The sequence below is a fragment of the Nycticebus coucang genome, chromosome 1 (genome assembly GCF_027406575.1).
Source record: "Nycticebus coucang isolate mNycCou1 chromosome 1, mNycCou1.pri, whole genome shotgun sequence".
NCBI lineage: Eukaryota > Metazoa > Chordata > Mammalia > Primates > Lorisidae > Nycticebus > Nycticebus coucang.
Genome location: NC_069780.1, coordinates 189,930,327 through 189,947,093, shown reverse-complemented (window position 1 = coordinate 189,947,093; position 16,767 = coordinate 189,930,327). Strand labels below are relative to the sequence as shown.

Below are 16,767 nucleotides of genomic sequence, written 5' to 3'. Positions count from 1 at the left end.
TCAGGATGTTCTGAGCGTGTGGGAATGAGAACTCAAACTTCATGACCTGGAGAGGAAACCTCCTCACGTCACCATCTGATCTCTAACAAAGCAAAAAAAAAAAAAGCATACACTGGGGAAAGAAAACCCTATCCAATAAATGGTGCTGTGAGAAGTGGTGAGTCAGCTGTGAGGAATGCAACTGTCACCACTTACAGAAATTAACTCACTGTGGATTAAAGATTTTAATCTAAGACACGAAAGTATAAAAACTGTGGATGAAAGTGGGAGAAAACTCTTAATCGTCTTGGCCTAAGGAAAGAATGGCTGGCAATCTCAGCCACAACACAAATAAAATAAATGGGACCTGATCAAGTTACAAAGCTTCTTTTATTTATTTATATATTTATTTTTTATTAGTATTAAATCATAGCTGTGCACAGTAATGCGATCATGGGACACCATACACTGGTTTTATAAACAGTTCGACACATTTTCATCACATTGGTTAACACAGCATTCCTGGCATTTTCTTAGTTATTGTGTTAAGACAATCATATTCTGCCTTCACTAAGTTAAAGAGCTTCTTAACAGTTAAATACAACATCAACAATGCAAAGAGACGAGCTGCAGAATGAAAGGAGCTATTTGCATGCTATGAATCCAAGAAAGGGCTAATAACCAGAGTCGACAAAGAACTCCAGCAGATCAACAGGAAAAGATTAGTTAAACCATCGCGTTAATGTACACAGGTATGATTTAATAATAAAAAAAAAGATTAGTTAACCCCATAAAAAAACCAGGCAAGATGTATGAATATAAACTTTTCTTATGAGGACAGATGAACGGCCAACAAATGCATGAAGAGATGCTTATCATCCCTAATCTTCAGGGCAATGCAAATCGAAGCCGTTTTGAGACCTCACCTAGACTCCGAGAGAATGGCCCACATCACAAAATCAAAGCAACAGATGCTGGCCTGGGTACAGAGAGATGGGAACACTCCTGCACAGCCTCTGTGGAAAGGACTAGGGAGATTCCTCTAAGAACTAAAAGTGGAAATTGCATTTGATCCTGAAATCCCATTATTAGATATTTACTCAAAACAAAAAAAGCAATTTTACCATAAGCACATTTGCACTTGAATGTCCACAGAAGCATTAGTCACAACTGTAAAGATGTGGAAACAACACAGGTGCCCTTCAACACATGAGTGGATTAACAAACTGTGATATATGTAGACCAGGGAATATCATGCAGCCACAAAAAGACAGAGATTTGTACCTTTGTAACACCCTGGATGGGTTTAGAGAACGTTCTCTTAGGAAAAGTATCCCAAGAACGGAGAAACAAGCACACACGTACTGGTACTTAATTAGAACCAGTAGATTAACAACTACATGCTCACGTAAGAGACGATCTCGATTAAATTCAAATAAGGGGTAGGGGTAAATTCTCACCAACGCATTCCTCCCATGGTGACGCGCACACTTCCTGGGTGAAGGGCACAAACCTTACCGTTTGTGGTTTGGACTTGTACCTTACAAAAGAAAACTATGTAACCTAATTGCATGTGCTTCCATATTAACCTAAAATTTAAGAACAATTAACTTTAGGAAAAAAAAAAGAATGCAAACTTTCCATTGCCTTCCTCTCCTCAATTCTCCTGACTCTCAGCCCTGGGCTAATCGGAGAGCTCAGACCTCATGCAGCAGCCCCATTGGGTGGGGACAGCCAGTCACAAGTGGTGCTTTGCTTTCTCCACTCCAAGTGAACAGCTACAATTGAAAATCATAGAGAGTGGCCTTTCCACTCTTCATCTGCAATATCGTACGCCTTGGTAGGGTGAGCTGTATTTGGCTTTCATGAAGGTCTGAGGATAATCCACCACAGAGGCAGCTTCAGAACTGATTTAAACAGAGCTGCAGAGCCTGCACCTTGGGAGACAAACTGTGCATTGTTAAGGAGGTGGGCTTTGGAGAAGCCCAGACTTGGCGCTAAACTCAGTCCTGCTTGTTAGCTATTTAAATGACTTTGCATGGATTACCACAGTTCATTTCTCTGTCAAAAAATGAAATATATGGAAATTCATGGTTGTCTGAGAATTCAATATGATAATTCATATAAAACCTTTCATGCAAAGCCTGGCCAACCCTCAGCTCATAAGTGCTATTAATTATACAGTCTGAAGAGTTCGTAATAGCAATTTTGGGAGAAAGGGACAATAGCAGGCATTATTATAAAATTAAACACTGTCACAGTTCTCTAAACACCCTGGAATCAGTATCAGGTGAAATATTTCAACTATAACAAGGACTCCCATTTTATTAATAGCCAGACTCTGGTTAAGGGGAATTTGACACTGTTTTCAGCCCAAGATAAATAGGACGCAGACCCAGGGGTTTTAGACCCTGCTGTAGGATCCACCCTCCCCCACAGTTCTCCTCTTTGGTGAAGTTGAAGATAATTCACAGGGTGTAAACATCTTCCTGTAAATACAAAAATTTAAGATTGGAGGACGTTTTAGAGGTAAGTCGTTTCAGCGACTGTAGACAACTTGTCATCTGTAGACATGTGGAATAAACTCAGGAAAGAGGGAAAGTGTGGTGCATGAACTTCGGTTATATAAAAGCTATGGTGTCACAGGACAGTGACGAAGGTGGGGTGGGGGGAGACAGAGGGAGAATCAAGACAGTCTCAGGGGTTTCAGTGGGTTCAGTGGTGGCATTTCACTGGGCCAGATTTCAGAACAAACTGAGACTCCTTTTCATTGAATAACTTTTCTTTTTAAAACTTTTTCCCCTTTTTTAATGAAACACTGGAGGAAAGGCGGGTAGCAGTTGCAGGTACAGGGCCGACCTGGCCTGCCGGCCTCTCCAAGTTGCTCTTGCAGGTGGTTGGAGATTCCATGTGAAATAATTATGTTTTAATAGACATATAATAATTCCACATATTTATGGGCAGAGTGTGATGTTACAATAGATGCATACATGGTGTAGTAATCAAATCAGGGTTTTGAGCAGGTCCATCACCTCACACATTTGCATTTCTTTGTGGTAAGAACATTTGAAAGCCCCTCTTGTAGCCATTTGGGAATGTGCAGTACAATGGTGTTAAATGAGGTTACTCTTCTATGAGGTAAAACCCCAGAACTTACCTTCCCATCTATGTGGCCCTTTATACCCAATTGACCTATGTCTTCCTATCTGCCCTCCCCTCTACCCTCCCTGGGCTCTGGTAACCAGCTTTCTATGAGATCAATTCTTTAGACTTGATGTCAAAGAGGACATCATGGGCTAAGCCTCTAGCCCAGTGTTCTTCAACCTGTTTAATTGAACCTGTATTAAAGGTTCACTTGAACCTGTATTAAACTTCCATGGTACACTTAAATTATGTCAGTCAAAGAAAGAATAAAACAACAAATATACTTACCATGTTTTAAACTTCTTTTGAAAACAGTTTAATTAATGATTTTCAAAAATTTCGAGGCACGCCTAAGATCCTCCTAGGACACAATATGATTGTAAGAGGGACTTTACCTAACGATTGCAATCAGTGTAACCTGGCTTATTGTACCCTCAATGAATCCCTAACAATAAAAAATTAGAAAAAAAAAAAAGAAAATCATTGCTCTAGTAGGTATTTGACTGATAGTTCCTTAAAAAGACTTTTATCATTAGTAAGAAAGTGTGGGTGATTATATATCGGTTTCATAATAGTACTGAGTACATTGGACACTTTTTCTTCCATTCTTTTTTTTTTAAATTAACATAGCTTTCACTTCATTTGCTTAATCACAGTGTTAAGACATTTGTGTTCAATACTTGATAGATTTGACTCGTACCCTTGCACTACACTACGCTCCATAGCTGTGGTTCCACCTTTAACCCTCCCTCTATTGAACCTCCCCCTTCCTTCCCCTCCCCCCTTCCCTTCCCTTCTTCATCCTGGGCTATAGTTGTGATTCATCTCTCGTATGAAAGTGTGAGTGATTATAAATTGGTTTTATAGTAGTACTGAGTACATTGGATATTTTTTTTTCCATTCCTGAAATACTTTACTAAGAAGAATATTTTTATGGGGTATAATGTGCTGATTTTATATACAATTTGGATGTTGGAACATATTCTTCTTATTAAAGTATCTCAAGAATGGGATAGTTAACAAAGTAGCTCAAGAATGGGATACTTTAATTAGAAGAATATGTTCCAGCTCCATCCATGTAAACATAAAAGAGGTAAAGTCTCCATCTTTTTTTATGGCTGCGTAATATCCAAATTTGTATATAAAATCCGCACATCGTACACCATAAATGCATTAATGTACACAGTTATGATTTAATAAAAAAAGAAAAGAACTTAAAAAATTATTATTTGGAAACCTTAAATAGTTTCAAATATTTTGAAAATGTCTCACCCAGTGGAGCGTTGAAATAAACCAGCAATTTTGGAGGATACGACCAGGTCAAAGGGAAAAGCGGAGGAGCTCTGCAACGGACACGGGCTGTTGAAAGGGAAAATAGGTATATTACAGACTTGCTTTGGACTTTACTACATGTGCATGTTACAGAGAGCTAACGGGTAAAATGAGAATAATATTTTTTTCTATTGTTGTACGAATGTAAGTTGGAACGTTGCATTTAGTTTCCACTTATTTATCTCAAAACCTGAGAATTGCTCCCGCCTTTTTCTCGGGGTTGCTGCTGCACACTCTTCCTGCAGGCCTTCCTCACCTCTGCCTTCCTCCCTCCTGTGAAAGCGGCAGCCGGACGCAGAGACCGAGCTGTCTCTCGTTCCATTCCTTTGGCAGCACTGCCTCTGGGTGACGCTCCTTCAGCAGGAGGAAGCTTCCCTCTGCCTCTGCTCCTGGGATGCCCTCACTATTCCTGCTTAATGTTTGTGTCTATTAATCCACTGGGCTTATAAAGTGTTAACAGTCTGATTCTATCATTTCTTACAGTGGTGTTGAAATGCTTCTGATCTCTGAGTTAGTTGTTTGGTGGTGCCATTCATACAAGAAAGTCAAGACGAATGCTTGTTATCGTATGCAGTATTTAAGATAATACATTGATTTACGCCATCCTCTTAGGATTATGTTCGCTTTGTATTGATAGTTTTTCCTTAGAGTCAGGTTTTTGGAGGCATCACTTACAAATAGGAAACATCATGCTTTTTAGGTGTTCAGGTTTATGAGTTCTGTCAACACGTAGTCATGGAAACACCAGCACAGTCGAAACACAACATTTCTATCTAAGTAACAGTGTGGAGTGTCCTTTTTGTGCTTAAATTACCACCCCGCTATGTTCTTTTGTAAAGTATCTATTCAAATATTTCATCCATTTTATATATTGGGTTTTTTTCTTAATATTAATTTCTTAGAGTTTCGCATATGTTCTAGACATAGGTATTTTCTAATTTAATGCTATTCTTCCATTTTCTCAGAAATACAGAAATCAAAGACAAGACTTTTGAACTCACCCAATCATTCAAAGAGGCAGAAAAGAAGAGAGGAAAACCATTTTTTGTTAAGCTTCTAAGCTAAATGTGTTAAAATTGTTCAATATTGCTTTACTATATAGTTTGTAAGTCTTTACATTAGACTTAATTCTGGAAAAAAGTATTCTGACGTAAACATAACTGGAATGGCCATAAAAGCACATCACAAGAAAAATACTGCAGCTGTGTTTTAGTTTTAAACACCAAATAGCTAAGACATTTGCATATCATTTTTGGGGGGGTCAATATAACAGTATCTAAGGTTAGGTTACATTCTTTCCATTTATTAGGTAGAGTTTGAGTTGTAGTTGAGTCCTTCACCCAGGAGGTGCCATGTACCCTTACATTGTACCTGTTAGGTGGGAACTTACTGGCCCTTCCCCCTCCTCTTCTTGAATCTAATTGTGTTTGTCTCTTTTGGGGGGTTTTAGTTGTTCATCTACAAGTTTCAAATTAGTATCGAGTACATGGATGCTTGCTTTTCCATTCTTGAGATACTTTAATAAAGAGAATGCTCTTCAAATCCATACAGGTAAATACAAAAGATATAAAGTCTCCGTCTTTTTATGGCTGAATAGTATTCCTGGTATACATATTAATCTGTTGATGGCACTTGGGTTGTCGTCACATCTTTGTGATTGTGAATTGAGCTGCTATAAATATTTGGGTGCAAATGTCCTTGATTTTTAGACTTTCAATGTGCCTATTAATATGTTAAAAAATAATTTACAGTGTATAAAATTCACTCATAATCCAATTTTAGTACATTTCATTAATTGTATAATTTCTTGGAGTTTCTCTGACAAATTATCATAAGCTTAGCATCTTAAAACAGGAGAAATTTGTTTCCTCACAGTTCTGGAGGCCAAAAATCACGTTAGTTTCCCTGGGCCTACTTCAAGGTATTGGCAGGCACAGTCTCTGGGACTTTCTTGGGGATGCTCTGTTTCCCGTCTCATCTGGGTTTGGTGGCTGCAGGCATTCCTTGGTTTATGGTGGCATCACTCCAGTATTCACAGTGAGAATCTAAAAATCTCTTTCTGCTCCATCTTCCCATCACCTTCTCTGTGTGTGTGTGTGTGTGTGTGTGTATGTGTGTGTGTGAAATCTCCCTTAGTCCACCTCTTATAGGAATATATGTAATGCATCCACATCCCATCAGAATAACCCAGGATAACTTCCCCCATTTCAAGGTCCTTAATTTAATCCTATCTATTGCCATGTAAGGTGAAATTCACAGGCTCTGGGGATTTAGAAGTAGGTATGTTTTAGAGTGAGAGGCTTTCTTCAGCTCACTGCGTCACCCTGCAAATAGATATTCTAACTGACGACAGTCACCCCTCCATTCCCATCCCCAGCCCTGGAAACCCCTGAACTACTGTCTGTGTCTGTACAGTAGTTAATATGTAATATGCAACAGACATTATGTTGACAACGTATCGGTTGCTGGGTTGCACTGTCCACATAGTGTGTCTGTGAGCTTTTATGTATTTAAATTGTTGGTTTGAGAGAAGCAACATTACTAGATTTTGAAATTACCATATGAAATACAGAATTATGACTTTTAATTGTGACTTCAGGCTCTTGTCTTCTATATGATTGCATGTAATTCTGTGTGTATATATATTTTTTGCATTTTCACTTAAAATGCCAATCTATAGCAATATCAAAGAAATTTCAACCACCGTGGAAGCTTAGTATCTTTAATCACGCAGACAAAGACTTCCAAATTTTTCCCACAAGACCAACAAACATTAAAAATCCTTCAGAGGCGTTCAAGACAAACAAATATATTACATACAGTGTTCCTTTATAATTTGTCCAGACTTATTTCATTTCCAGTAAAATAATCCATTCCTAAGAGACATAATTTAGTGAATAATGCATAAATTCTTAGTGCTAATTAATGAGTAAAATCATCTTACACAATACTCCTTGCTATCATGTTTTTGTTGATTTTCATATGTACGATTTCGTCTTCCCAGAGTTTTGCTATGTAGGAACTAGAGGGCAGGATTTATATCTTATTGCTCGTTTTCGGTAACTATGTATTTGTCCACAGTGTACCAAGAAAAAACAGATATCTGAAAATATTTATGGAATTTCACATACTCTATATTGATGAAGGTATAGTGCTTGATTAAAATATGTTGATCACTGACAGAATGGTTATCAGGTAGAGTTCAGAATTACAGACACACATCTGATTCTAACCATGTACATTTTTGTGTACTTAGTAAGCCCTGCTCATTTTAAAGTGCAACCTTTTATTTAAAGGGGACCAGCTCCAATTGAAGCGATCTCAATGTCCTGGGTTGCTAGGAGTGCAGAGTACCACAAACTACGCCTGAAACAACAGAGATGGACGGCTCAAGTTCTGGAGCCAGACCTGGGGGAGCAAGGTGTCGTCAGGTCTGATGTTACTGAGGTTGAGAGAGAACCTGGCCACTCCCTCTGAGATTCTGGCAGTCCTCGCTGCTCACTGCCTTCTAGAAGCATCACCCCTTCTCTGCATTCCTGTCCACATGGTATCTCTTTGTGCACTGTGTCCAGATCATATCAGATCAGGGCCCACCCTACTCCAGTATAACTTCAGCTTAACTACTTATCTCTGTAAAGATAATAAGGTCATATTCGAAGTTGCTGGGTAATAGAGCTTCACCAGGAATTTTGGGAGATTCAGCACAATTCAACTCAGAGTAGCTGTGGACGAGGCAGTGCCTGCTTAGAAACTGACTTTGTGACTGTCAAATGCAATCGGTGGATCCTGAGGAATCAACTCTACCTGGCAGAGCATTCCTGAGGGGTGCCAGCACCACAGTGACAGGTACAGCATCTGACCCCCGGCCAGCACCACAGCGACAGCTAGAGCATCTGACCCCCGGCCAGCACCACAGTGACAGGTACAGCATCTGACCCCCGGCCAGCACCACAGCGACAGGTAGAGCATCTGACCCCCGGCCAGCACCATAGTGACAGGTACAGCATCCGACCCCCGGCCAGCACCACAGTGACAGGTACAGCATCTGACCCCGGCCAGCACCACAGCGACAGGTAGAGCATCTGACCCCCGGCCAGCACCACAGCGACAGGTAGAGCATCTGACCCCCGGCCAGCACCACAGCGACAGGTAGAGCATCTGACCCCCGGCCAGCACCACAGCGACAGGTAGAGCATCTGACCCCCGGCCAGCATCACAGTGACAGGTAGAGCATCTGACCCGCGGCCAGCACCACAGCGACAGGTGCAGCGTTAGAACCCTGGTCTGCACCACAGTGACAGGTGCAGCATCAGACCCCTGGTCTGCACTACAGTGACAGGTGCAGCATCAGACCCCTGGTCTGCACCACAGTGACAGATGCAGTGTCAGACCCCTGGTCTGCACCACAGTGACAGGTGCAGTGTCAGACCCCTGGTCTGCACCACAGTGACAGGTATAGTGTCAGACCCCTGGTCTGCACCACAGTGACAGGTGCAGCATCAGACCCCTGGTCTGCACCACAGTGACAGGTACAGCGTCACACCCCCTGGTCTGCACCACAGTGACAGGTGCAGCATCAGACCCCTGGTCTGCACCACAGTGGCAGGTAGAGCATCTGACCCCCGGCCAGCACCACAGCGACAGGTAGAGCATCTGACCCCCGGGCAGCACCACAGCGACAGGTAGAGCATCTGACCCCCGGCCAGCACCACAGTGACAGGTGCAGCGTCAGAACCCTGGTCTGCACCGCAGTGACAGGTACAGCGTCACACCCCCTGGTCTGCACCACAGTGACAGGTGCAGCATCAGACCCCTGGTCTGCACCACAGTGGCAGGTGCAGTGTCAGACCCCTGGTCTGCACCGCAGTGACAGGTACAGCGTCACACCCCCTGGTCTGCACCACAGTGACAGGTGCAGCATCAGACCCCTGGTCTGCACCACAGTGGCAGGTGCAGTGTCAGACCCCCGGCCCACGCCACAGCTACAGGTGCAGCGTCAGACCCTCCTTACCAAGGTCTGTACATTCATTAAAAAGCCCTTGGAACTGCCACAGCTTACCACTCTGAGGAATTCACTTAGGTTCTATCACTTCACTCCAGGCTTCCTTCCTAGATATACAAAGTGCTAAGTGCAATAATACTCCCCAGTTTCCTGTAAGCTCAGCTTGTGCTTGACACGACTATTGAGAAATTCTATAGGTGTCACTTCCATTTGGCATTTTGAATTGCATTTCACAATTACATGCTTGAAAACCCCAGGTATGAAAAGTTGCTTTGTGGAAATGAAATTATAATGCCATAGTAAATCTCTAATTTTGGGAAAATGTGCTATTTTTATCACCATCTGGTTTTATGAACTTTTGAATGCACTCTGTCTAAAATTTTATGGTAATGCCATTTGCATTGTGAGCCCTTTTGTGCCAACCTTATTATAGAATGAAAAAAGTATGTGAAAATATATGATCTATAAAAAGTCTTTGACATAGGTATAACTCTTAGCTCACACTACTGCTCCAATTCTGGCTAAAGAAACTCAAAACTTAAACACACGATAGTGATAATTCAACCAGCTACCCAGAGCTGAGTCTATTCAGGCAATAGCTCAACGAAAACAGAGGTTTTCAATAAAACTAATTAACCTTTAACCAGTAATGGCACTTTGGGGAAATAGTACATGAATCTCTGTAACATTTTTTTCCTGCTGTAAACTCCATGTGATTTTCAAACTTAATAAATTAAACTCATTTTATATGTGACTGGATAAAGATAAAGACGTGAATCTGGTTAGAATTTCAAGGGTTGTAAAGGGAGGGGAAAAAAACAATTATTCATTTAAGATCAGGTGCATAGGCCAGCATTCTCACTGTAACTATATTTCTGGTTTTTCATTCATTTTCATTGAAATAAATGCACCAGACATTGCCAAGTGCAAGAAATAAAAATATCTGGCTTGGAGAATCCTAGGCCAAAGGCAGGAAAATAAACATTAATTCATTTAAACTTTAGTCTATTTCTTTCATATCATGTTTCTAGCCTAAGTCAACTCCTCAAAATCCCCCAGCTAGCTGACCCAACTAAAAGCTGGCTCAGAAATGTACTTGTTCATTTTATCTTTCATAACTAAATACCCCTAGCAGAACATGGGGTAATTATGAACTCTGCCTAACAGTGATAGCCAAAACTTTTTCTTTAACAGGCAAAAATAAGAATGTAAGGTAAATATTATTTGTAGAAATTTAAATAAGTATTATGATGTCTGATGCAATGGAATTAAAAAGTATCTACTCTGCCTTCATATAGTAAGTGTGTTTCATCAGGACTTCAAAATCTTTCTATCACTTTTTATGTGGTCTGACTCTCCCAAACGTCCAGAACTTAAGGCCATTCCTTGTCGACTGATAGCCACTGATGTGATCACATGCAGCCCAAGGCAGCTATGAAGCAGGTGTAACACCTACCTCTCCCACCTGCCATAGTCTAAGGAATGATGCCGAGGACCTGGGGCTCAAAGGAATAGTGGAGGCACAAGATGAAAACCATAACCCCCGGGTCACTGTGTGCGGTGAAGCCACATACCACATGGCACCCCTAGGGAGTTTTCAGCCTGTCTTTGGTCCGCTCACCTGCACCCCTTTCCTGAGAGCTCCCCCTTGTTGTCAGCAAGGCCCAAAAGGCAGCACCCCAAATCCTTTTCCCCATAAGTCTCCAGCCTAGAATTTGCCACAGACAGGAATTCAGTTATAGCTCTACTCCTGGGGAGACACCAGGGTTACAGCTTCACCTGGTAGAGGGGTCACCCACTTTGCTGCCCTCGAGGGAGCAGTGGGAGCTGCCCAGGAAAAAATAAGTACTGAGGGGCATCCCGCATCAGAGCCTCGGGCTGAGATAGCCAGGGGAAGCTTCCCTAATTTTTATGGCAGATTTTCTGATCTTTAGCAATTACATAAGATCTAAATTCTTAATAAAATTCTTCATACCTGCAGTGCTTAGCGTGGGATCTGTCAGCCTTACTGAACACTGCAAATCATGAAGAAAGTTTTACATGTCTAGTCATTGAAACGTGAGATGTATTGATACGTGCTCATTCTTACAAGACATGCTTTTGTCGCTGTGCTCTCTCTTTTTCAAAAACACAGCCTTCATGAGAATATGTTATTAGACTTTTGCTCTAAGCCTTGCTCTTGCCGTACTAATCTATATCATTTATGGAAAGTCTAAATTGCCATTTCACAGATACAATGTCAGTTCTGGAAACACACAAGTCCACTCATCATGCTTAGTTTATAATCTCTTTCCATTTTTGAATGTTAAGGAGATAAAACATTATCCTAATCCTTAGCACATGTGTGGAATTGCTCTGTATATCAGTATAAACTAATTTAAGGGAATTGTCTATTTAATTTTCACAACATTCCTTTGTGGTAGGCAAGAATTAAGGAAGAAGATAGTTGTTGATGAATTTTTCTCAAATTTTAATTTCTCGTTTATGTAGCTGGAAATGAGCGGTAGCTGCATAAACCAATGCACTTATAAAAATAATAGTTTCTAGGAAACAAAGAAACCTATGTTTCAGATATGTTGGCAAATACACAAATACCCGGGTTTCAGGTTTGAGTATCTGAAAGAGAAAGGGCTGCATAGAGACGCAATATAAGGGAATCGAGTCCGAACACTTTCAAAATCAATCACAGAATTATGTAAGCGGTTAAGCACAAAATTAATATAAGACTCAATAGCTTAAGTAAACAAAGCAACAGTTAGTAAAATATAACGGCATAAGATACACACTGATAAAATAATTCAATATAAATTGTACAAGGCCTGTATACGATGTAGAAGAATAAAACTTTAAAATGAGGGACGTGGCGGAAGGTTAGTGGAAATGAGTGTCACACTGCTGGATTGAAAATTACAAACTTTATCATGAACACTGGTAAGAAGTCAATTTTTACAGTGCGTTCTCTACACAGTATTCAATGGACATCCCACGGACGCTCAGTAAATGTGTAAGCAACACCGTTTTTGCATCTACCAAGAGGATTATACAATTCTTTGGAGAAATAAGCATGCAGGAAGATGTAGGACACATCTAAAAAGGAAGACAGATGAAGTTGAACTAATTCTCCTATATTATCAAAGCCGTAACAGAAAGTAACACTCATTTAAACCTGTGACCCTGAGGCCTGGGAGACTGAGCATCAGTGGAACAGGTCCAAGGGGAAGGTGGGCAAAGGGAAGCCTGCGGCGAGGTCTCCCTGCAGGAGCACTGCACTCAACACCACCCCCTCAAGCAAGCCCCTTCAGAATGACCAAAAGGAGCACGGTCACACTACCTGATTTAAGATGACATCCAGGACAGAGGCGTTGTCGAAGGCAGAAACGGCAATCCTAGGACATCCGCCCCTGCAACTGCATAGAGAGAAAAGTTGTGTGCCGGGGGTGGGAGGAGAAGATGGAAGTGACTGTGGGACTTTGCATAGAGACTCGGGGCTTTTCTGGGACAGGGAAACACAGCACGGGGTAGAATTCCTGTGGTGCCCATGGAGAGAGCATTTTGAACAGCTTGGCCACAGGGACATTCTCTATCCCGAATCTTAAATTCCAGATAGTCCCACCGCAAGCACACAAATTGCAGCCTGAAGTTTGGACTAAGTTTGTGGGCAGTCAGGCCACAAAAGCCATAGTCCCTGGGAAATTCCTGAACTTGACTGGATCACAGTCAGCGGATTTGGGGTGCACATGACCCCATGAGATACAAGCACTGGCAGCAAAGCCAGTGCCCGTGTCACCCGGTCCCCAATGCCAGGAAGGACAGTTTGGGGACAGTCTTCCTCCACCAGGTGAAAGGAAAGGAAAGAATTCAGAAGATATTGCTTTGAAGCTTGGGTACCAGCTCAAAAATAGTGAAAATAAAGTATGAAGCAATTCCTAAAGCTGCCGAGGCCAGGCCTTAGTTCCTGGATGACATTTCTGGACCCACCATGGGCTGGAAGGAAACATTCTGTCCTGAAGGGAAGAAACTAGTCGTGGTAGGATTCACCACCTGCTGACTAAAGAGCTTTGGGCTTTGAATAAATATCAGAGGTTTCCAGGCAACAGAACCCATGGGCTTTGGATGGGAAAGGGTTGGCTGCAGGTGCGTCCCAGCACTGGTGGCTGTGAGGGAGGAGGGACCCACATCATTCCAGCAGTACAGCAAGGGGAGCAAGGGAAGAGAGAAAGAGATTTTTCTTCTTAACCCAGGAAGTTCTCTGGTATCTTATCCAGTTCCACCAAGGAGGTAACCATTAGGAATCTGCAAGAATCCCAGCATGTCGGGGCCGGGACGTAAGTAGTGCTGATACAGCGTCAGGCACCAAAGACTTAGATCACAACACTCAGTTCCCTTTGACTGCCCGGAAAGCCTTCTCATGAAGGAGAGGTTCAGACAAGCCCGACTGTGAAGATTAAAATTAAATACTTGAGTCTTTAATGCCCAGATATTGATGGGCACCCACAAACTTCCCGGTCATCCAGGAAAAGTGATATCAAACAAACTCAATAAGGCACCAATGACAGAACCTGGAGTGGTGGGGAAATGGGACATTTCAGAAAAAATTCAAAATAGCAGTCAGTCCTGAAGAAGCTCAATAGACTTCAAGATGCACAGAAGGAGTTTGGGAGCCTATTGGAGAAACTTTAACCAAGACATTGAAAGAAAGAAAATCAAACCGTCATTCTAGAGCTGAGGATTCGATCGACAAACTGAGAAGTGAATCCGTCTCTCAAGAGCAGAACTGATCATGCAAAACAAAGAATTAGTGACCTTAAAGACAGGCTGTTTGAAAATACCCCGTCAGAAGAAGAAGAAAAAAAGAATAAAAAGGAATGGAGTACGCATGGAAGCTTTTAGAAAAGAATATGGTGCAATTAAAAATAATCTTGAAATGGGAAAAGGCTTTTAAATCTTTAATAAGAAGCCTTCTGGGAGAAGACAGATGGATTTCCCATGCTAAAAAATGCACACAAGAAACAAAAATAAAATGATAAAAAAGTCAAAAACAAGCAATTGAGGAAGTATGTCTGAACTCCGGGCAATGAGGGGGGAGTGATGTTTCATTAGTTTATTTCATCCTTACAGAGACAAAGAGGCAAAAAGTGTCCAGGGCACAGAGCATGCGTGTGAAGATCTCAGGTTTGTAGCGTCGGGACCACAAATGTGACTGGAGGTCTTGACTGATACACACAAGACCAAAAGGAGGTGGCCCGACTGGGGCAAGTGGTACTGCAACAGCGGCTGAGAATTCCCCACCATAATCAGTGTTAAAGAAACTTTGCCAGTGGCAATTCTCCTGTTTAATTCATAGTAAACCTATGTAACTTGTGGAAGGACAGCTGGAAACCTCTGCCCAGTGGCCAGCCCATCCCATGTGCGAATCCTTGTGTGGGACTTTATTGTGTCCTACACAGCACTTCTGAGAAGGTGGACTGGCGGGAGTGTCCCCTCTGTCACCCCCAGACCCTTGTCGACATCCCTCACTGACACATGTTCAGCCTGCCTTGCTTCAAGGTGGCTGTTCCATTTCGCTCTCTCCTGTTCCCCTTCCAGGTGGCAGTATCTGCAGCTTGTACCTACCAAGTAAATTCCAAGGCTCCTTCTATTCTTCCAGTCACCCTGAAGGAACTTTGTTCTTGATGATCTCTGCAAAACCACTTTAAACTGTTTAGCTGTCATGTCAAGTATGATCAAGTCCAATGAAGTTTTGTTCATGAATGCAATTAAACTGTGCATTTCAAAAACATGATTGCACATGAAAAACCAACTTCTCACCAACTGAGGAAAAAAAAGCCAAACAAAACACATGGTGCTAATCTCATTGTCCCCAAATAAAGCCATATCTTTGTCTTCAGCTTACGGGTCTTCTCGTTCACCCAGGTCATGCACGCCAACAGGTGGCATGGCGAGACGAGGAGCTCTCGATGCTGAGAAGTCCAGCCACTGCCGTTGCTCAATTCCGAGGGATAATGGCATAATTTCATAATAATCGTTACTTGTTATTAATGTATTGCCCCACCAGGATTTTACCTCTATAATATGTAATATAACTATTAAAATGGCAGTATACCATCCTTCATTAGACTATAATAACTAAAGTGCTCTTACCATACTTCAGGGCTGATGTTCTGCATTAATAATGACTGGATATTAACATGGGAGCAGCATTACGGAGCCAGCGCTCCATCTGTCCAGAGTGGCAAGGAAGCTGCAGCTTCCTAATGAGGCGGGATGGTGACTGAATAGCAATTGCTTTGGCATCACATGGATCTTCTGTGCCCTCCACTTTCCCTCTCATCATGACACAAATTCAGAGACACTGTACGAAAAAGTAAGGAAACAGAAAAACCACCAGCTCCAAGCAATGCGAGAAATGCGACCAGCTGCATTTTTGAGATAAACTAACATATTTTGATATGTTGATTAATGTGGCAATAATGATGGCCCTAAATAATATATGGAAATAGTCAGATGTGGTGTCAGTTCTCAGTGAAGAGCTGGGAACATTCTAGGGGAAATTTCTATCTGTAACCACCATGTTTTTTTCAGCAAACAGGAAATGATTAGATCCTAGTGAATGATTAGGCATTGTAAACATGATGATTGAGAAGATTATGTGGGCATCAAGAAGAAAAAGTCTATATCCAAAAATATGATATGGTTTTTACAGGATTGTATTTTATTTTACTTTTGGAAATTAAAAAAATTGATATTAATATGTATATAACAGCAAGCAATGACCTAAATGATAAACTTTTAGAGATCTGAAAATGGGTCAGCAACTCCTTTGATGTTTTCCAGTGATCTGTTAGAGTCCACCATAGTGGACCCTGGCACAGAGAGGTACCACAGGGGGTCAGCCACGCCAAACGCTCGCCTCAGCCTGTGCCTACCTTGACATACACCTTGTCCAGCCTGCTATGGGCCTGGTACAAGCGTAGCTAATTCTTAGGGTATTGTGAAGGTGTGTCAAGCTTTCTGTGGAGTAGCACAAAAATGATCCTTTGGAAATTCAGAATTATTTTGGTGTTTATAAATTGCTCAAATTTGGAGAAAGTAAGTATTGGAAAGTACCAAAACAAACAAACAAATAAACAAACAAACAAAAACCTGAGATAATTTTGGCTCAGTTTAGCAACTGTCAAACAACATTCTTGGCAACTGAGTTTGGTTAGCTGCTTTTCCCTGAGCAACACAGCTGGTGACTGGCCCAGACCTGAGTCTATAGGAACAAATCACTCATGATTGTGCCAATGCCCTGCGTAGTTTTCAAGGTT

General features: G+C 41.7%; 1 pseudogene; it reads right to left on the bottom strand.

The window, feature by feature from the left end:
• Positions 1-2,795: 2,795 nt before the first annotated feature.
• On the bottom strand, positions 2,796-2,903 carry LOC128593226 (uncharacterized; annotated as a pseudogene).
• Between the last annotated feature and the right edge of the window lie 13,864 nt (positions 2,904-16,767).